Here is a 22,770-nt window from a genome sequence, read left to right on the forward strand (position 1 = left end):
TTGATAGCACTGTTTGCATTTCCTTCCTATATGTAAGGAAGCTTTTAAAAAAGAGGAAATGTTGCATTAGGCAAAATATCAACTTGCCCTACAGATAGATATAGCAGTGCTTAAGTGATAATTATGCTGCAAATAAAAAATAAAAATACCATATAAGTAATTTGTCACCTTTAAAAGAGTTTGACTCCTTTGAAAATGTCTGTTGATATACTCATGCAGTTACTACATTTGTTCATATCTAAGGGTCTTTCCTCTAAGGGGTCTAGTAGGGTCAACTATCTTACATTACTTTTTTAAAAGGATAACCATTGTCCTGTTATACCATTCCAATTAATTTTTTTTCTCATGAAGTTTCTGGAATTTTTCTCTCCTCCCAGTTAATGCAGGTCTAAGCTCCAGACCCAACAGCTTAATTTTGTTTTTTCTAATTAAATATTAAGTTGTTGCATGATCTCTTGTCTATTGGGTGAAGCTTATTTGTTAATTTTGACATGCAACTGCGTATCTGTCAACAGATAAATGAAGCCATGTGCCAAGTTATTCTATTTAATTAATTGTTTATCCTAAACTTTTCATGGAATGATATATTTCAGAGAACAAATTAACTTATTTGAACTATATGTTGAAGTCTAATATTAGCCATGAAAATAAACCTTAGAGTGTGACCATATAGGAGAATACTGTTGAAAAATAGATATTGACTAGGCCCTCTGGACATCAACCAGAACTTTGATTGGGTGAATCTAAGACACATGTTAAACTTAGTTTTAGTTAATGAATATTATTATAAGCTAGCCATTTGGAACCCAGTTGATAGGTATTTTTCTTCATATTTGTGGTTTTTAATGTAATTTGAAGGATAAGAGTGTATTCAGACAATTCTCCAAGATTGAGCAGCTTTTATCCTATTTATGTACCAGACAGAAAAACAGATGACAACAATACAGGCTTTTCTGTCAAAGAAAAATAATACTCAAGGGTGCTGATTATGTCCATGGACTGGATCACTCACTAGCTGTTAGCAGTCTTTGGAGAATCACAAAGCAGAGGAAAGGTGGCAAATGATTGATGAGAGTTAATACTGTAGACTTGGAATTGATGGACTATCAGGTTTTACATTAAGTTTAAAAATTAATCCCCATGCAGATGGCTATTAGAAAGTCAGAGATATAAGCACTTAGGGTTTATAAAAGCAATAGTAATGTCTACCACTGATGGCACAACAAAAACTAGAACTGCATTGTGTTTGACTTCTGCTAATCTTTATAACGAGGTTACTCATTACCATCCTCATTTTACAAATAAAGAGTAAAATACACTTCATTTTTATTTATTTATTGAGAAGTATAATTAACATACAATGTTATATTAGTTTCAGGTGTATAATATAATTATTCAACAGTCTTGTACATTTCTCAGTGCTCATCAAGACGAATGTGCTCTTGGGGCACCTGGGTGGCTCAGGCAATTGAGCATCCAACTTCGGTTCAGGTCATGATTTCATGGTTCACGTGTTTGAGCCCCACATTGGGCTCACTGCTGTCAGTGCAAAGTCCACTTTGGATCCTCTTCCCCTCTCTGTCTACACTCTCTCAAAACTAAATAAACATTTAAAAAAAAAAAAAGGTAAATGTGCTCTTAATCCCATCTATCTATTTCACTGGCTCCCCCACCTCCTGTCTGGCCACCACCAGTTTGTCTTCTGAAAATACACTCACTTTAAATAATTTGCAAGAGATCACATAAGCACAAAGTGACCTAGCTAAGAATTAGACCCTTCCTCTCCCAAATTATCTTCAACATACAACAGCTCTTTGCAAAGATCAGCTCTTTGCACATGTGTGGTAAATATGTGATGGCAAAGTGTTCCACTGAAAATCCCTTTATGGAAGAAAGGATTTTCAAATGTTCTTGCAGGATTCTTTTGAAGAACCCTAATGTAGATTAGTGTATATCCTGACAGTGACCTGCTGATATGTGAAGCAAGGAAGACACATTGATTATGTGGAACAACCAAGCAAAAACAAAGCCTATACCTGACTTCTATCCTGCGATCCATCCATCACTTTCAATAAGATGTCTCTTGATTTACTTTTGAAAGAAACTGCTAATATGGAAATAGATATGGGAATATAATCAGATATCTATCATAGGCTGAGCCTGTAACTTCAGGGCCAAAATACCATGGCTTTTATAAAGGAGTCTAAAACAGCAAGCTTTCTTAATAATCTTGAATACTGATGAAAATGGCTAGGACCCTATGAATTTAACTTTCCCCCAGGACTTTATTTTCTTTGCTCATCAGGTAAAACTATGGAAGATACGTTATTGACCATACTTTAAAAATCATGAGCAAGTGTTACAGTAGAATTTCAAGAAACGCTTTTCAAAGACAAATAAAACTAACTTGAAGGTTAGGATTCGGTTTGCTTCTTTCTCCTAAGACAAAATATTTCAATCTCCCAGCTTTTCAATGTTATATGATCCTGGACTTAGCATCTATGGGGTGCTTGGATTATTAAGAAACCTAACATTGCAAATGGGTCTTGGAGAAAGAGAAGACAGCACAGTGGACTCAACAAAAGGTGTGTCCGGTGATAGAGTTTGCATTTTGTGCTTATTTTTCCTTTCTTCCTTTTTTTGTCTGTGGGTGGGAGGAGGGCATGGATGGGTAGGATGTGTAATCAGCTGTTATCAATCAACTTTGGAAATTCCCTTGTGGTTTGACATTTTTGAGGACTGGCCTGGTCTTCCTGTTGGAACACATCCAAACCCCAGAGGAGGGCTCTTTGTCTCAATTGTAGATACTAATAAACAGAAATACACATGGTATTTTTATTTTTCTTATTCTTGGATGAGGTTAATTAGTTGGTTTGCATTTGTAACTATGTCTTCTTTTAAAAAGTGGACTGCTATATACAGTAATTATTAGTATTTGTTAGATTTTGTTTTGTACAACAGATTTTGAGAATGAAGCCCATTATGGAAATTTATACCTTTGCTAAAGCAGTACATTGAATTCAAGAACCATTTTCTTGATTTAAAAGAGTAAGGTTGGAAAAACAGTTCACAACCAGTGTAGAGTTTTGCAATTGATTTTCTCCCCAAATTTAAAACTAAATGTTAGTTTTTGGGGGGTAAGTCTGCATAAGATTTAGCTTTTATACCATTCCTGTGAAGTACACACACACACACACACACACACACACACACACACACTCTTATCAATACTTATTTTGTAGGGTAAGGAGACATAGCCTTAGGAAGATTCTTTAAAAAACTGGCCCAAGTTTTTACAGCTAAAAATGGGAAGAGTCAGAATTTAAACCCAGGTCTGCTTGACTCCAAAGTTCTGCTGCTCATTTTTGACACCAAACATTGCCATCCTCCCCAGTTTTTACCCGCTGTCAGTGACAGTAATGATCACCAGTTATTTGATTTTTTACAAATGGTTGACTCTAGCCACTTGTTTATGTGAGGGACAGTCATAGATGCAGGTATAAAACCTCAAAGTTTCAAGGAAACAAAAGATATAAAGGAGGTCAGAGCAACTGTTGAATGTACACAACACAGAGGCAGTATGTGCAACTTTTTTTCTCTATTAGGATTCCTCTTAAAAGGTAGAAAGAACATAGGCTTTTCCATCACTAAACATCCAGCATTTAATCCGAGTCATTTTTAGTTCAGCAAAATTGGCACAAGCCAACAATTGCCTATGTATAGAGTTTATACTGTGGAGAGTTTGCCAATATAGTATTACAGATTTTTTTTCTTTTAGATTCCTTACCTTCTCACCTTCCAGAAAAAATGTTTAAGTGGTTTTAAAGCCTGCACCACTTGACCTTCTTCCCTTTTCGTGTGTGTGTGTGTGTGTGTGTGTGTGTGTGTGTGGTATTTGGTATGAGGTGTCACCTTTGGGAATTAAGTTTTCATAGGGCCAGGTGCAGGACTTTTAGAATGTGATAACTCCTGAGAAAATGATAAGAAGGTTTTATTCTTCCTCTTCTCTTTCTTGTCAAGCATGAGAGGGTCTGACTTGAGGCATTTCTCTTTATTGGTTTTTCCTCCAGCATGATCAAGAAACTGATTTGTGCCAAAATCAGAATGAGTCAGACAGTCCGAAACCAACATATATTTGGACCAGTGAGCATGGATGTACTGAAATGAGCCGTAGCAAACTCTCTTTCTGGATGTTTGACCACATGCAAACAGGATGAGATGGTGGCTTCACAATGGGTGTGGTTCTTCCACCTCTCCTCCCACAAACTCCCCTTCCTCTCTTTCCCTGCATGTGTTTCAAATTGGAGCAGTGGTGGGTGGGAGAAGCAAGAGCTGCCCTGCAACTATAAATAGTAAAGCCAAGAATTCTGAGTGTTCGGAAGGGGAGGTAGAGGGAGATAGAGTGGGAGAGGTGGGAAGCTACCCAAACTTAATCACTTGCATTGCCTCAAACCAAATCAGCTTCTCTAGCATACTAAAAGTATTGAGTAAATATGTGGCCAACCTCAAGCCCAATCTTAAAACAAAATAAAACATCAACAATGACAAAAAAAAAAAAAGACATAATAGAGATGGTCCCTGATAGATAGTCACCTCTGTTAACTGTTTGGAAAAATACAGTTATAGTCAGGACTAATGTGGACCAAAACTCATGGAAAGATTGATGGAAATTCATTTTAAAAAGCCACACACATGAAAATAATTTACACAGGAGGTTTTTCTGCACCACAGCTGTGCTGGTTATTTATTTTGGACCAGTTTGTGCAAAAAGTGGTACCAAAAATGGACTTAGTTCTTGCTTGATAACCATACAGATGTCAAATTAGTCCCCTGAACTCAACAGCCCCATTACTGCATAAGTTGCTGTTTAAAGGCAGACGGTCTTTAGAGTCTCCAGGTATTCATTTCCTTAGAGCTTTCTTTAAGACTCCACCCCTGGATCTCATCATTTGTAATCTCTATCTCTTGGTGATGTTTCTCCTACAACTTAAATACACCCAGAAGATATAGAATGGAAGACAGAAGACTGAATAGAACCACTGTTAGTATATGAACTGCCTCTGCCTTGGAGTGGGAAATGTGCTTATAAAGAGTACTTCCAGACCCATAAAAGTTAAAGAAAGGAATTCTCCAGAGCATTGTTGCTCCACCCCTAGACCCTAGATATCAGAGGATTGAGTCACATCTGCTTTAATGCTCCTTGATTTTCCTTTAAACCCCTGAACTAGGATGAGACAAGTGGTTCATAGCAGTTCCAGTGCACCTTGCAGGGTGGCACTATCATTGCACCTTGAAATGTAATAGAGCTTGGTGCCTCGAAGCCAGCCAACACATGTGCAAGGGTGTGACATTTATTTAAGGGATTTGGAGAACAAGGTCTCATGCACATGCAATCAGAGGCTTCTGGTGTCGGTATTCATTGAATTAGCCTCTTGCAAAAGGATCTGGGGATTGATACATCAAAACTCTGCCTTTATGAAAGGGGCATGTTTGTATAGTTCTGATCTGATTCATAATCATATTCATTATTTGGATTTGTACACTGTCTTTCTTTCCATGTTGCCAAAGTGCTTCTTTACTAATCTAGAATTATAGTGAATTAAATTTTTTAGGTTAATGCAAAGTTCACCTCTTAGGCCACCTCCCAATGGAATATATTTGTTTTGAAGAAGAACTTATTTCCTGAAAAGAAGGCCTTAATTTATTATGAGTGCCTTTGTTATATTTCTGACGGGAGGGGTGGTTGTTGAGATTATTTCCCAGTGCCGAACATACAGCCTTGGCCATAATAGACTTAAAGTTGATGCATTTCTTTTATAGATCAATGTGTTGAAGCACAAGGAATCAAAATATTGCTCCAAGAGTCAGAGCTGTCTGGAATAAAATTTAAAATGATGCTAAATCCATTAACTAACACCACCCTCTCCTCACTGAAAATGCTGCATGTTGCTAAAAATCAATTTTGGCAGGCACTGAAACTCTCACTGACCCAGACCAATATATTTAATTTAGCTATGTTCTTTTCTCTGATTTTTTAATTTCCTTTCCTTCGCCAAGTTTATATTAAAATGACTAGAAGCCATAAAAATTAAAATTTTACAAAGCAAAGATTTTTTTCTCCCACATTAACCTACCACAATACAGATGTCAAATTCTGTTTCATGAGCAGAATCCATGATAGCACAATAGCATAAGGGTCAATTTGCTGTTAGCTCATAAAGGATTTTTTACTGATCTAATATTTGGTAGGCTCAGTTTTACCACAATTGGAACAATGGCCCTTGATTCTTTTTTCTAATTTATTAGAATATTTTTAAAGAAAGAGAATAAAGTTGACCTAACGAGACCTGTGAAATGTACTGTCTGTTCTTGTCAGTGCATTTTTAATTTTAATTTTGTAATTAAAAAATGAGAACACAGACACTGGATCAACACTTGACCTTAACCTTATTCTTGATTCAAAGATAAAACATGTCAAACATGTCACTTTTTGAAATGTGGAAAATCAGTGCAACCATTTGCCAAAATAAGCAATGCCTCACTTCACTCTGGCCTGATCTTTTTCTTGGGGAAAAAAATAGATGACATCCTCCTGCTGGCTTCTTGACAGAGTTGATATAAAACAGCCTTGAAAATAAGTCCTAGCCACTCAAAGTAGAAGTCCAAAGTAAAGGCAGAATGCAATAGGTTATCTTACCACTAGGGGGCAATAGATACTCCAGCAAACTGTCCCCAGGGAAAGGGATTGGTTGTGCTGCTATTTCTCTTGTATTCTTTTTCTTGTTGGTGTCCTTGGGACATTTTGTATCCATGGATATGCATTGTCCTTTATTAAATGGTACTGGAAAGAGAAATAAAGAATGACAAAAAGGCTTTGAGATTGAAAGGGAGGAAGAGGGCCAAGGCTGGTAGTATAAATGTGACAGGGATAGAGAAATTTAACCAAACATTTTGCAGATTTATGTAACCTTTGAAAGTCATATGTGAAGCTTAAATATATATCAGGAAAAATACATCTTAATCCTTTCATAGTCATGATTCTTGTAGTTACTATTTGCCAGGGGCTAAATGTTTGCATCCCCTTCCAGAATTCATATGTAGAAGCCGTAATCCCTGATGTAATGGTATTTGGAGGTGGGGCCCTGAGAGGTGATTACATCATTATGGTAGAGCTCTCGTGAATGGGATTAGTGCCCTTGTAAGAAGAGATATGGGAGAGATAGTCTCTCTGCCATCAGAGGAAACAGCAAGAGGGTGTCTGTCTGCAGAGGAGAAAGAGGTTCTCATTAAGAACCAATCAACTGACACCTTGATCTTGGATTTCATAGCCCCCAGAACTGTGAGAAATAAATGTTTATTGTATGGTATTTGTTATAGTAGCCCTCATGGATTAAGGCATGATTGATGCCCTTAGTTTTGCTATCTGAATTTTGTAACACTTACCTTCTAAGGCCATAAACAGTTTTTTTTTTAATTATGAATTCTAGGCATTTTTTCTAGTTTAATTTTATGCTGTTCATTGACTGAATTAAGTTTTAATGGAACCAAATAAAAAGAGTACATATTAGAAATAAAAACCTTAGACAAAAAGGTTATTCTTTTCAAACTGTTTTTGATCAGATTTGTAGTTCTTTTTTTAAAAAAAAATTATACATTTATTTATTTTTGAGAAACAGAGTGAGACAAAGTGTGAGTAGGGGAGGGGCAGAGAGAGAAGGAGACACAGAACCTGAAGCAGGCTCCAGGCTCTGAGCAAGCAGTGAGCACAGAGCCTGACGCGGGGCTCGAACCCACAAAGTGTGAGATCATGACCTGAGCTGAAGTTGGAGGCTCAACCGACTGAGCCACCCAGGTGCCCCCAGATCTCTAGTTCTTAACCAGGATACTCCCATTCCCCCTGACTTATAGGACATTCGGGAATGTTTGGAGACATTTTTGAATGTCACTACTTAGGGGAGGAGTGTAGCTACTGGTATCTAGTAGGTAAAGACCAGAAATATTACTTTGCACAGGACATCTCTCCAAAAAGAATGACCTGATTCAAAATGTACTGAGATTGAGAAACCCTGCTTCAGAGCAAGACAGATAAGGGAATGCATCTTTCTTTTCCTTTGGTGTAATTAGTATTAGATTTATTTATTTACTTACTTACTTACTCATTTAAAAGATTTTATTTTTTTAATCTCTACACCCAGTCTGGGGCTCGAATTTACAACCCTAAGGATCAAGAGTCGTATGTTCTGCTGACTGAGCCAGCCAGGCACCCTAGTAATACCGGTTTTAAAGATGATGCTCAACTAACATTTCCTGCTCCATCACAAAGAAAACATTGTCATTCAGGGTAAGAATAAAGATATGGTTGCTACAGGTGAAAAGAGACCCATGATATTAAGAGAACATGGAGGCAGGATGGCAGAAACACTGTCAGTAATTTCGCCAAATCATGGAGAATAAGAGAAAAGTTAGAATTCGACAGATAGATATGGTGTGCCCATTTTCAGAGAGGAAAAGGCAAAATTCTGAGTCCTATTGAAAGCTGAGTGGTATCGAGTGAGGAACCAACCAGATAGAGCTTTGACTAGCTATGTTATAGCCTTTATCTTTCTTTTCTTGGCCCAATGGGGCAGAAGTAGTATAAGTAGATTTGAGTGAACCTTAGTTTCTTACAATTCATGTAGGCTAGGTGATTCCTTTTGGTAGATAAATAACATTTGAGTAATCCCTGGATTAACTGCATCTTGAACAGGAATATCTGATTCCCATTGCAAGGTTTTGAGTTAGTCTTTCCTATCTGATATTTTTTCCAGTCTCAGGTGAAGACTGCTGAAGACAACCTGGTAGACTCGAGATAAAAAAGATTATTGCAGAAAAAGAAGGATACACAAGTGGTAAAAGATACACTTTAACAAGGTCCTGAAAGTCGGCAACATAGGAAGAAGTTGGGGTGAGTAGACGTTTATTTAGAAAATTATTTAAGTAATTTAATGGATCATAGCTTCATATTAAATTCAAGTTAACCCCAGTGGCTTCTGTCTGTAGTGGTAATAGATGCAGAATGTTCAGAATTTGGAGTTTAAATCTTAGCTCAGGCCACACTGGGAGGGATGCGTGTCAGACAACCTATGCTGGTGAGGGCATAGGAGCTGTGCCATGTGATGAACAAAGGAAAGAACTAGGAAAAGAGAAACAAAGGGGACATAAAGTAATTGTTTCAAACTACATAAAGGGCTCCAGGGGAGGAGAAGGTTTGGGCTTTTAGTGATTGCCCCTAAAGAAGGACCTCGCAAGTTCAGGAAAACAGATTTGGGCTCAAAACAATAAACTCTGTAAATGAATGGGTTCCTTTGGTTGAGTTCCTGTCACCAGAGGCTAGACAATGAAATAATGTGGCTTTTGGTTTGTTTATTATGAGACCATTCAAACCTCTGAGCACCAGATGGACTTTAAATTATCTTCCAATTTAGGATTTAGTCATTTTTATATCATCCATAATAAGTATAAAGCCAAATACCTTTTACGCTATTCTGATTCTGTTAATAAATATTAATGCTATCACATTCATTATGAAGTAGTTTCAAATTCCCCTAAATAGGGTTTTTCTAAGTGTATGTCATGAATGGGCAAGGGTCTCTTTACATCTCATACACAAATTTTCATGAGTAAAAAATTTCAGATTATGGCATACTACATTCTTTTTTAGGGAGTCACAATGCATATTAGCATGTTAGAGGTGCTGAGAAGTAGTACAGTTAAAAATCAGCCTTAAATTCCTTGGTGAAGCACTCAGTCCTCCATTAGACCTTTCCTGACGTGTCAGCCTCAATGTCCATAACTCTCCTTAGGAACTCTTCTCTCTGGCCACCCAGTAAATTCTCCCTTGCCTTTTCCACCCTTTGGCCCTGGTCATTTCCTTTATTTGGAAGATTTTAGTGCCTGTGTCTGCCCAGTGATCACCCTTCCTGAAGTCAAAACCTAAAAGAATCCCTCTCACATTTGCACTCATATCACAGTCTAAAAGTGGTTGCATTTCATGTGCTTTAGTTATTAGCCCCTGACAATACATTAGAACATAATATGTTCTGACGTTTGTTATAACACCTGGTATCGGGTTTCTTCCCAAGTAGGTATTCAATAAATCTTTCTGGAATTGTTGCAGGAACCATAAGGCAGTCGGAACTCAATTCTCTCATACTCAGGTCAATGTAAATATTCTTAATATTAAGAGCATAGTCTGTGATAATCCTGAAAACCTTTTTTTTTTTTTATTTTTTGGCAAAGCATCCATATGGTTCATAGTGATTTTTTTAAACAAATTACTTTCACTTTGTTACTCTTGTTCCAAACTAGATGAGTGCCTGCCAGATGAAGGGGTGGCTTTGTAAAGATCACTGTATTTCAGTGAACAAGCCCTGTTTTCTGTTTTCGTTATTCCATTTTTAATATTCTGTTTTTATTAGAGATTCATGGCAACACCTTTGTAGCTAGATACCTGGTTTCTCACCACAGACTGCAATAATGTAGTGGTTTTGCTCTTGGGATAAATGTAATATATTCTTGGTCATCTTGTCAACTTCATCTAGAAAGAGAGGAAGGTTTTTGTCTCAGGTTGTTGGAAGTCTTGTCCTGGGAACCTATGTAAGGCTCTCTAAACAACTGAAGTGGCAGAGCATAAGGCTGGCAATGATTGTCCCTTTATAACTCAGCAAGCAAGGGAGACTTGCAAATAAATAAACAAGCAATGCTTTTCTCTCCATTCTGGACCCCCAGCTTATTTCTCTCCAGAAGAATGTAGTCAAAATTTCCCAAACCAGATACTTTCGACACCTGACCCACAATCACAAATAGAATAGTCTTAGCTATATTTAAGTGGGAAGTCCATCTAAATGGAAGAGATAATTCAGAAAGGGAGGGATTATTTTCAAGGAAAGGCAGTTGAAATGCTCTACCAAATAAGATCTCTGTGTTATAATTTCCTTCCCTACAGAATTTTGGCTCTCTCAAAATTTCATCTTCCATATTTCATAACTTAGAGCTCAAATCAGCAATTAAGGAGGTTAATTTTCTAATAAACAACAGTTTAGGATAACTAAAATTACTCTAAAGTTTAAGAAAAAGGTGAAGATATTTATTTAGAAAATATTTTGTCTATCTCAAAGAGCTTTCTTATCAAAATAAAGTTAGAAAATAACTGAAGTTTAAAAAGTTACTTAAGTTTGTGCATACAGAATATATACATTGTGTCTTTTCTTTAAAAAGAATTCATTGGACAATTACTTAGTTAGATTTTATTTTTTCCTTTTACCTTCTTTGTCTGTGGCATAATACCAGGATTAAGGAGCATAGTTGTAATTAGCTTACCATTTCTTAGCCCTTTAGTGGTTAACATCAAATCCCTGAAAAGCTGTGATTCAGTATCCAGAAATGTCTAGTCAAATGCCAAGTGCACCAAAGGTAAACAGAAATAGAAAGAAAATTACCTTGTTTTCATTGGGTTATGAAATAAATCTTCTACAAGGATGTACATATGAAGAAATTCAAGAGTTCAATTCTAACTCTTTGAAGGATTTTACCATTTATTTCTTCCTTGACAACTTTTAGCCAGAAGTTCATTTACTTTTCCAGGTGAGGAGTGGAAATGTGCTGTGCCCTACTGAATTGCTCTTATCATATGATCAAGTTCTAGTTAAAGATTTTAGCTGACAAATGCCCAAGCATCTGGAAAAAGTGTGGGGCTCTCATTAAGACATTTGCATTTTTCAACATGCAACATCTAAGTCAGTTGCTACTTAGGCTATTGGGGCCTTTTCCTCTTTGCCTCAATTAGATGGTTGATTATTCACCTTCATAATTCTCCCACTCCCTCAGTAGCCTGAATGACTGAGTGTCCCCAAAGTCCTCCCAGTATTTCTCTGACTACTTTTTATCCACCTTCTTTTAAGAGACTTACCAGGCATGCTTCACATCTGGCCTTCTTTCTGCTTTTCTTTGATAAACACATGAATTTCAAGTGCAGGGTAGGGAAAAAAATTTTATCCTTTTTCCTTTTAGGTTCAATACCTAGGGCTGTGTAAATTAAACTGACAAAAGACAGACTAACAAGGGAAAAAGCATACAAATTGTATTTGAAGTTAATATCTTAATTTTACATATGGATGGGATTCTCACAGAAAAGAAAATGAAAAACCTAAAGAAGCAGTTAAACTCAAGAGCTTATATACCATTTGAAAGAAGAGTGACAAATCTGTGGAGAAGCGACAGTACAAAAGAAAAAGGGTTGGGCTTCTAGGAGTGGTAACTTGTGATGAAATAAATATATGAGGGAAATTAATGGAAGATAAGGGTTATTTCGGTAAGGTTTGCTAATGAGATTCAAATTGGTGCTGTCTCTAACTCCATAGGAATTGACCTCCTCTTCCTGGTATGGGGGAAGAGAGATACTTCCAGAAAGGGGAATCTGTGTCCTGCCTTTAGGCAGAAAGTGGAAGGATAGAGAGCTTTCCTCTGCTGTTTTTCAGTTGCCTTCACCTCAAAATAATTCTCATGCCAAAATGACATACTTTAGAATGGCATGTTCTGATTGCCTTCTGAAGCTTTCCTGGGAAGTCATTTTGAGACACATCTCCAAACTCGTATCAAATCCAGCGTTTAGGGAAGAGGCTTCTCTTCACACATTGGCACACATTGGGCAGAACTTCGAGCTTCCGCAGTATCAGTAAAATTCTAGGCTCACATTTATATGCCCCTCCCTCCCTCTACCCACTGGGTCTTGTTCTCTGTCCCAGTGTCTAGTGACCCACCCCAAAGACATTCCTTCTTCCTGTTTTCTCTTGTCCCTCGTGGCCCAGGGCACTGTCATCTAGTTTCATCCTGGGAGTGAACTGGAGCATTCCTCTGCTGTCTTTCCAGTGTGCCACGATTATAGTATAAAGTCTTCATCTTGCTTCCTTCAGAACTTTCCTTTTTCATTTTCAGCCATCTTACCCACCCCCGCTCCTTTTTTTTTTTTTTTTTAATCTGTATCTTCAAAATACAAGCTTTGAGTTTCAAATGTATAATTTTTTTTCTCATATGGGCTTCAGGAGCAACTTTTGGATATTGAAAAATTAAATATTAACTTATTCTTTCTCTTTGAAGCTATAACAATACTAAATTATGATACTGTGGTTGCTGGTGAATGACTAAGTGGTTTATATTCAAGCAAGTTGGGAGTAGGAAAGCATGAAAATAGATGTTAAATTGCTATACTTTGTTGAGAAAATAAAAGCCACTAGTTGGAAACCCCCTCTTACTCTGTCTACCAAACCTACAGCCTTGCTTACATCTGTCTCCATGATCTTCCTTTCTATTAATATCTATATATTTTTAAATTCTGTAGCTCCTATCAAAGGTATGTGTTACCTTTCTGATTTTGTTTACTTACAGACTTCATCCTTTAAATTATTTCCTCTCATTTATGCATTGCCAAGTTCCCCCTTTGTTAGATTTTTCCCTTTTGCATACAAACATGATTACATCTTACAAATAAATAAGAAGTTAAATATCTCCCTCCAATCACTTTCCTTTGTAGCTCTTCCATCTCACATTACACTGCCCCCCATTTCCTGTTTTCCTTCCCATCAATATTTCTCAAAAAGGAAATGTGGCCACTCTGTCTCCACTTCTTCCCTGTCCTTTTATTCCTAAATTCACTTTGATCTGAGGCCCATTCTCAAGCTCCACTGGAATTGCTTTTGTCAAGACTAATGAGAACCTCCAATGGCCCACGCAAAGAACACTTTCTGCCTTCCAGTTACTTTATCTCACATTAGCAGTTGCTCTAATTTTCCATTCTCACCTTTTTTCTAGTTAACATCCCCTGACATCATAGTCCTAGCCATGGACCAAGCCTTTTCTGGTTCTTGTTTATGTGCTTGAACTTTAAACTTTGGAGTCTTAGTGAGGCCTTCTTTTCTCTTCATCTGTCTTCCCTTTCTACTTCACTGCTCTCCTCTCCTCCCTCCTTTTTCTCCTCTGATCTATTTGCCTGCTTTGCTTCCTTATAGAAAATTTCTTTGTAGGTGATCTCATCCACATTCATGACTTCAAGCAACATTCTATACACATTCTGTGAGAGTAAGGACTTGTTTATATTACTTGTTTATTAGTGCCTCACTATCTATTGCAATGCCTAGAAAATAGTAGGTTCTTGTATTAGTCAGCTCAGGCTGCCATACAAAATATTATAGAGTGGGTGTCTTAACAGAAATTCATTTCTCAGTTCTGGAGGTTGAGAAGTCCCAAGATTAAGGGGCCAGCAAGGTAGGTTTCATTCTGAGGCCTCTTCTCTTGGCTTGTAGGCAGGTGCCGTATCCCTGTGTGCACATCTGACCTCCTCTCTGTGCTGGTGCAGAAAGATAAGCTCTCTGGTGTCTTTTTTATAACAGTACCAATCTCATGAGACCAAGGCCCCACCTGATCTTATCTAACCCTTTTCACCTCTCAGGGGCCCCATCACTAAATTTCATCATGTTAGGGGTTAATGCTCCAATATATCAATTTTGGAGGGATAAAAACATTCAGTCTATAATAGCTCTTAACAAATATTTTTGAATAAACTATTGACTATTTAAATTTACTTATTATTGTTTTTAATTACACATTTGTTTTTTTATATTTTAATGGATATATATTTGACATATGTCATGCAGATTTAAGGTATACAACATGTTAATTTGATACATTGATATGTTGTGATATGATTGCCATTGAAGTGATAATTAGCACCTCTATCATGTTACATAATTTCATTTCTTTTTCGTGGTTGGAATAGTAAAGTTCTGGTATCTTAGTAAGCTTTATGATGATAATACAATATTGTTGTCTATATTTACTATATTTTGCATTAGACTCCCAAGGCTTATTTACTACTCATTGTAAGTTTATACCCTTAAACAGCATGTATGCTATTCACCCAGACTTCATCCCCTGATAACCACCATTTTACTCTTTGTTTCTACGAATTTGGCTTTTAGATTCTGCATATGAGTGATACAATATGGTATTTGTCTTTATCTGCCTGGCTTATCTCACTTAGCATAATGTCCTCAAGGTCCATCCATGTCGTTGCAAATGACCAGATGCCCTTCTTTCTCATAGCAGAATAATATTCCAATAATATATAGTATATAAATATAGTGGTAGAAGACATATACTACATCTTCTTTGTCCATTCATCTGATGGGCAAGATAGTATGGCATTGGCATAAAAATAAATACATAGATCAGTGGAACAGAATGGAGAACCCAGAATTAAACCCCCACATATATGGTCAACTAACATTTAACAAGGGAGCCAAAAACACCAAGAGGGAAAGATAATTTCTTCTACAGATGGTACTGGGAAAACTGGATAAACACATGCAGAACAATAAAATTGGACCCCTGTTTTACACCACTTATAAAATTAACTCCAAACAGATCAAAGACTTAAACATAAGACCTGATATACCATAAAACTCCTAGAAGAAAACGTGGGAAGAAACTCCTTGACATTGGTCTTGGAAATGATTTATTACTATGATACCAAATGCACAAACAACAAAAGCAAAAATCAACAAGAGGGACTATGTCAAACTAAAAAGCTGTACAGGAAAAGAAATAATCAACATAATGAAAAGGCAGCCTACAGATTGGGAGAATATATTTGGAAATCATGTATCTGATAAGGGGTTAATATCTAATATACATGAAGAAGTCATACAACTCAGTAGCAAAAACAAAACAAAAATAAAATTCAAATAATCCAATTTAAAAATGGGCAAAGGGCCTGAATAGACATTTTTCCAAAGAAGACATACAATTAGTCAACAGGTACATGAAAAGATATTCAACATTACTAATCATCTGGGAAACGAAGATCAAAGCCACAGTAAAATACCACTTTATACCTGTTACAATGTCTAGTATCAAAAAGGCAAGTGATAACAAATGCTGGTGAGGAAATGGCGAAAAGGGTACCTTTGTGCACTGTTAGTGGGAATGCAAACTGGTGCAGCCACTGTGAAAAACAGTATGGAGGTTTCTCAAAAAATTAAAAATAGAATTACCATATGATTCAGCAATCCCCTTCTGGGTATATATCCTAAGGAATAATACTATGTTAAAGATATATTCCCATGTTCGTTGCAGCATTATTTACAATGGCTAAGACATGGAAATAACCTAAATGTCCATGATGAATGAATGGATAAAGAATTTGTTATTTATCTATCTAAAATGAAGTATTTTTCAGCCTAAAGAAGAAGGAAATCCTGCCATTTGCTACAACATGGGTGAACTTTCAAGGCATTATGCTAAATGAAATGTCAGAAAAGGACAGATGCTCTATGATCTCACTCATATGTGGAATCTGAAAAAAATACCAAACTGGTGGAAACACATAGGAGGTTGGTCATTGCCAGGGACAGGGGCGTGGGAGAAATGGGTGAAGGTCAAAGTGTACAAACGTTTAGTTATAAGATGATTAAATTCTGGAGATCTACTGTACAGCATGGTGACTGTAGTTAATAATACTGTATTATATACTTGAGAGTTGCTGAGAGAATAGATCTTAAAACTTCTTACTATATACATACAATAAAAAAGGTAACTGTGTGGGAGCCTGGGTGGCTTAGTCGTAAAGCATCTGACTTCAGCTCAGGTCATGATCTCATGGTTTGTGAGTTGAGTCCCACATCCGGTGAGCTCAAGCCCGCTTAGAGTGAGCTCAAGCAGCCCTTTGGGTGAGCTCGTGCCCCACACTGGGTAAAACAAGAGCCCCATTTTGGGGTAAAACATGAGCCCCACTTAGGGTGAGCCCTGCTTCTCTCTCTCTCTCTCTCTCTCTCTCTCTCTCTCTCTCTCTCCCTTTGCCCCTCCTGGGATTTTTTCTCTCTCTCTCTCTCTCTGCCCCTCACTCACTTGTACCCTCCCTCTCTCTGAAAAAAAGATGAAATAACTGTGAGATGATACATGTCATCTAACCTTATTGTGGTAATCCTTTCACAATAGATACATATATCACATTATGTCATATACCTTAAACTAACACAATGTTATATGTCAACTATATCTCCATAATGCTGGGGGGGGGGAGATGACTTTAGTGCAGTTTTTGAGATTTATGCCTCCTTTTAAAAATGATTTTGAATCTGGTCTTGAAATGTCTTAAATACTATTTTGGTCTTCTCTTCTTGAGGTCCGTGTGTGACTTAGATATAAAGGCCACTATAGCTTTATTATGATTGTGGATGTTCTGAATAATCCTAAACAGTATTTTTAAACTATTGATAATTTGGACCAATAATTCTTTATTGAGGGGAGGCATGGGGATGAGAAAGGCTGTCCTGGGCAATGTAGCATGTTTAGATTCATCCCTGACCCATTGGATGCCAGTAGCACATCCATCTGCTAGTTTTTACCACCAGAAATGTATTCAGTCATTGTCAGTGTCCTTGGAATGGGTGGTGGTGGTGACAAATCGTCTCCCACTGAGAACTGGTACTGAAAAGATATTCTAGTCAGGGACGTCTGAGTAGCTCAGTCAGTTAAGCATCCACCTCCTGATTTTGACTCAGCTCATGATCTTAGAGTTTGTGAGTTTGAGCCCCACAGCTCTGTAGGGCTCTGTACTGAAGCATTGGAGCCTGCTTAGAATTTTCTCTCTCCCTGTCTGTCCCTTCCTCCCTCCTTCCCTCTCTCCCTCCCTCCCTCTCTCTCTCTCTCTCAAAATAAACTTAAAAAAAGAAAGATTAAGATCCAAAACATAATTAAATAAAGGATATTCTTCTCAGAAAAACTGGGCTGAGGGGCGCCTGGGTGGCTCAGTCGGTTGAGCATCTGACTTCAGCTCAGGTCATGATCTAGCAGTTGAGGAGTATGAGCCCCGCGTCGCGTCGGCTCGGTGCTGCCAGCTCAGAGCCTGGAGCCTGCTTCTGATTCTGTGTCTCCCTCTCTCTCTGCCCCTCCCCCGCTCATGCTCTGTGTTTCTCTGTCTCAAAAATAAAGATAAACATTAAAAAAAAATAAGAAGAAAAGAAAAAAGAAAAACTGGCCTGAGAATCAAAAGTAAAAGTTCCTTTTCTCTGTTAGAGGTCAGCTCAAAATTGACCTTCTCTCACAAGACTGTTTGCTATACTCTAAACTCATTGTTCCTTCATTCTCTATTTAGCATTTTTTACAACTTTGATTACAATTATGTAAACACTTCTCAGGTTTTTATTGTCATTGTTGTTTAAGTATGTATATGTTATTTATCCTAATGCCCTCTGACTTTGTGGAGGTCTGGGACTATTACAAGTTCATTTATTTAATTTCATAAAGCAGATAGGCACTGAAACAAGTCTTTTATTTAACTAACAAAAGCTAGTGTAAAATATCCACAAAAGATCTGAGTTCACCCTATCAAGTGTGAAATTATAAGTCAGCAGGCAAAATACTATCCTGTAAGAATCCCTTCATTTTTTCTCCTTTAACTGTGGAAGCTGATTATTTTTATTAGACTGTTCTAATTGCTTTACACTCCAATCAAGTGAGCTTTGGAAAAGTTTAATATTAGAACAGTCCACCTATGCTATTTCAATAGAGAAAAATAGATGTGTGGGTGTTGCTTTAAATTCAGGCACAATAGATTGTGTCTGAGTGAGTAGAGGTTATTGGTTTTTAACCTGGTCTTAATTTGGGAAGTTAAATTATACAGCTCTGAAAATAGGAGTAGGTAATGGAAAGACAAGCACACTTAAAATGTGAAAGGAGTTGGATATGATTCTTCCCTGTTCTGCCCTGGGAAGTCCCTCTGAAGTCACAGGGAGGTCCCTGAACCCAGCTGGGACAGGAGCAGCCTCGAGACTTCCATGGAGACATCCACTTGGATGGCTGTAAAGTGGGGCCAGTGAACTCATTCCTAATAACCAGTCAACTCCTTTTAGTTCATTTTCCAGGGCAAGATTAGATCATGTTGGAAACCTCACCAAATAACCTTATAAAAAGAGATGAACTCACTCCCAATTTTCATCAGGTTTTGAAGCAAAACCATAAAAACCACTATCCCACCTCGGGCTACTGGAAACAAATTTGCATTTCATTCTCAGGAACAGAAATATCTCTAGGCAAATATTTCAGTGAGAGGAGTGCCTGTGTTTCTTGCCTTCTCAAGAAACCACCTTGTCAGGCACTTGATCTGGAGACTGATGTAGCCCATTCCCATGCAAGCTGGATGAGGTTTAAAAGCAATTTGGGGGATTTTTGTTCCCAGCTTTGAGGAGTCAGAGCTCTTCAAACTCTTTGTTCCAATAAGAATTGATATAATTTGATTACATTGCAGCCAGTTCTTCAGTTAGTCTATATGCTTTTTCTTTAAGAGATAATAGTAACTTTTCCAATGGAAACTTCTTGTAAATGTAACACTTCCTTGATTTACTAGGCAATTGTGTCACATAATGAAGGCACTTGTTTGCAAAGTGTCATGAGGAGAACCAGTGAGTCTGAAGGGCAAAGATCAGATGGCTAGACATCCAGAGGCTTTTATTCATGCTAACACTATTTTATTGGCACTTAATTTACATTCAGTAAAATGCATACATCTTCAGCATACAGTTTGATGAATTTTGACCCGTATATATCCTTGTGACCCAGATCATAAGGGACATTTCCATCAGCTCAGAAAGTTCCTTTGCACTTTCTCATCACTGTGTCCCCCCTTCCCTCCAAAGTCAACCAGTATTCTGAATTTTTATCACCATTGTGATGAGTTTTGTTTTCTTCTTAAACTTCATACAAGTGGAATAATACACTATATACTCTTTTTTATCTGGCTTCTTCTGTTCAGCATAATATTTGTGAGATTAATCTATGCCATTGCTGTATTTATCGTTTATCATTTATTGCTGAGTTGTATTTCATTGCATGAATTTATCACAATTAGTTGATCCATTTTCCTGTTGTTAGACATTTTTTTTCTTCAGTTTGGGGCTTTTCTGAATAGTACTGCTGTGAGCATTCATGTATGTACAAGTCAGTTTGTGGAATATATGTACTCATTTCTCTAGGGTCATTGTCTAGGAGTGCAATAACTTGGTCACAGAGTAAGTGTATGTTTAGCTTTATTAGAAGCTGCCAAACATTTTTCCAAAGTGATTGTTACTATTTTACATTCTTGAACCAGGAGTGCATGAATTCTGGTTGCTTCATATCCTCACCAATACTCGGTATTATCTGTTTTTTTGATAGACATACAGAGTGATTTAATAAATCTCCAGTGCCCATTCTACTGTAGACATTCCTAAACACCTGCCATTAAATTTATGTTTTACAAATTATAACAAACTAGCTGCTGCACTAGTAAGTTTCCTGATAAAAAATATTCCCCAATCAGTGTTCATTGATACCAAGGTTCCTGTTGTTAAATTAAAAGATGATCTATCTTGGGGCACCTGGGTGGCTCGGTCGGTTAAGCATCTGACTCTTGGTTTTGGCCTAGGTCATGATCTCATGGTTTGTGAGTTTGAGCCTCACACTGTCAGCACAGAGCCTGCTTGGGCTTCTCTGTCTCCCTCTCTCTCCCCCCACCTCCCACCAACCCCCAATTGTAGTCTCTACCTCTCTCAAATTAAGTAAATAAACATAAAAAAAAGATAATGTATCTTTAATTCAGAATATATCACATGCTATACTGGTACTTGTTTCAAACGATACTTATTTCAAATTGTAATTCTGTAGGGTGAAAATAACAATCACCTTCTTTAATGATTTATTTTTTACTTTTAATTTTGAAATAGTTTTAGTCTTATGTAAAACTTGAAGACTTTGAAAAAAAATCCTATATCCCCTCAATCTCATTCGCCAAATTTTAGTATTTTATCACATTTGTCTTACCATTTTATTTACCTATGTACATGCATATTAATGTTTTCTGAATAATTTGAGAGTAATACGTGATACCCATTTAGTCCTAAATATTTATTTCCTAAAACTAGGATATTCTTTTACACAACTACACTGCAGTTAGGAAACTAAAGAAATGATCATTAATATAATAGTAATCTCTAACATACAGACTGTATTAAGGTTTTGCCAGTGTTTTTTTAATGATTTTTTTAAATTGCAAAATAAAAGAGTTTTCCTTATCCAGGATCCCATCTTGGCTAACTTGTTGCAATAATTGGCCCTGTGTCTTTCTTTTCTTTTAATCTGGAACAATTCTGCTATCTTTCTTTTATCATGTTGGCATTTTTGAGTAGTGTGAACCATTGCTTTTGTCTGTGAATTTGGATTTGTCTAATGCTTCTCTAAAGTTAAATTTATGTTATGATTTGTGGAAAAAAATGCCACAGATGGGATACTGTGTCCTTCTCAGTGTATCATGTTAGGAAGCCAGTGTGCATATTTTTCCAAATATTGGTGATAACTTTGATCATTTGTTTAAGGTCATGACTGCCAACTTTCTCCATACTAAAGGTATTCTTTCCCCTCTGTAGTTAAATGTCTTGAGGGGAAATACTTGAGACCATATAAATATCCTGTTGTTCATCACCCAATAGATTTAGCACCCAGTGATGATATTTTCATGAGATTACTATTACTAAGTTGATTGCTACATGCTGAATCACTATATCTTTCATATATTCCAACCCTTGTTACTTGGTATTCTATTCTAAGGAAAGGCTTTTTCTTCCCCTCCATTTATTTGTTTATTCTTCATTTTCATATGAACTCATAGATTCTTACTTTATACTGTGGCTTATGATTTTCATTTTCATTACTTCTTTTAATGGTCAAACTAGCCTAAATCCATTGATGATTTTATTCTTGATACCATTGTGAAATCATATGCTTTACATTAAATTGTTGTCATTAGATGCTGTGTAACTGAGCCAGTTTAGATGAATGAAAAATCAATACATAATAAATACATAGATAACTTAAGTAGATTGCATGTAAATATTTTATTCTGTTAAAATCTGTTAGGCAGAGTAATGGCAACCCATGGATGTCAGTGCCCTAATATCCTAAGTATGGGGATATGTTAACATTGCATGGCAACAGGGATTTTGCAGATGGAATTAAATTTGCTAATCAGCTGACCCCCAAAAAGATTATTTTGGATTATTTGGGTGGATGAATGTAATCTGATGGGCCTTTTAAAACAGAAGAGGAGAGGGGGGCAGAGTCAGAGAGAGATGAGACATGAGAAGTAATCAACTTGCCATTGCTACCTCAGAATATGAAAGGGGCTACAAGCCAAGGAATACAAGTGGCCTCTAAGAAACAGCTCTCAGTTGACAGCCAGGAAGTAAATGGGAATCTCAGACCCAAAACCTCCAGACAGATTTCTGCCAACAAGCAAGGAAACATACTCTCCCCCGACAGCCTCCAGAAAGGATTGTAACCCTGATTTTAGCCTGGTGAGGTCATGTCAGACTTCTCACCTACAGAACCATAAAATTATATAGGTATATGTGTGTGTGTGTGTGTGTGTGTATATATATATATATATGTATTTGTTTTATTATATATATATACATATATATATGTTTTATTATATATATTTGTTTTAAGCCACTAAGTTTGTGATAGTTTCTTTTTTTTTTTAATTTTTTTTTTCAACATTTATTTATTTTTGGGACAGAGAGAGACAGAGCATGAACGGGGGAGGGGCAGAGAGAGAGGGAGACACAGAATCGGAAACAGGCTCCAGGCTCTGAGCCATCAGCCCAGAGTCTGACGCGGGGCTCGAACTCACGGAGCGCGAGATCG

General features: G+C 37.1%; 1 long non-coding RNA gene across 1 annotated transcript in view; it reads left to right on the forward strand.

The window, feature by feature from the left end:
• LOC115509673 overlaps positions 1 to 8,938 on the forward strand; it is a 242,513-nt gene extending 233,575 nt beyond the window's left edge. Inside the window, exon 3 of the long non-coding RNA XR_003967453.1 lies at positions 8,808 to 8,938. This is a non-coding gene — a long non-coding RNA (uncharacterized LOC115509673). The remainder of the gene's footprint in view (positions 1 to 8,807) is intronic.
• The last annotated feature ends 13,832 nt before the right edge of the window (positions 8,939 to 22,770 follow it).

Source organism: Lynx canadensis, chromosome A3 (genome assembly GCF_007474595.2).
Source record: "Lynx canadensis isolate LIC74 chromosome A3, mLynCan4.pri.v2, whole genome shotgun sequence".
In the NCBI taxonomy this organism is placed as follows: Eukaryota; Metazoa; Chordata; class Mammalia; order Carnivora; family Felidae; genus Lynx; species Lynx canadensis.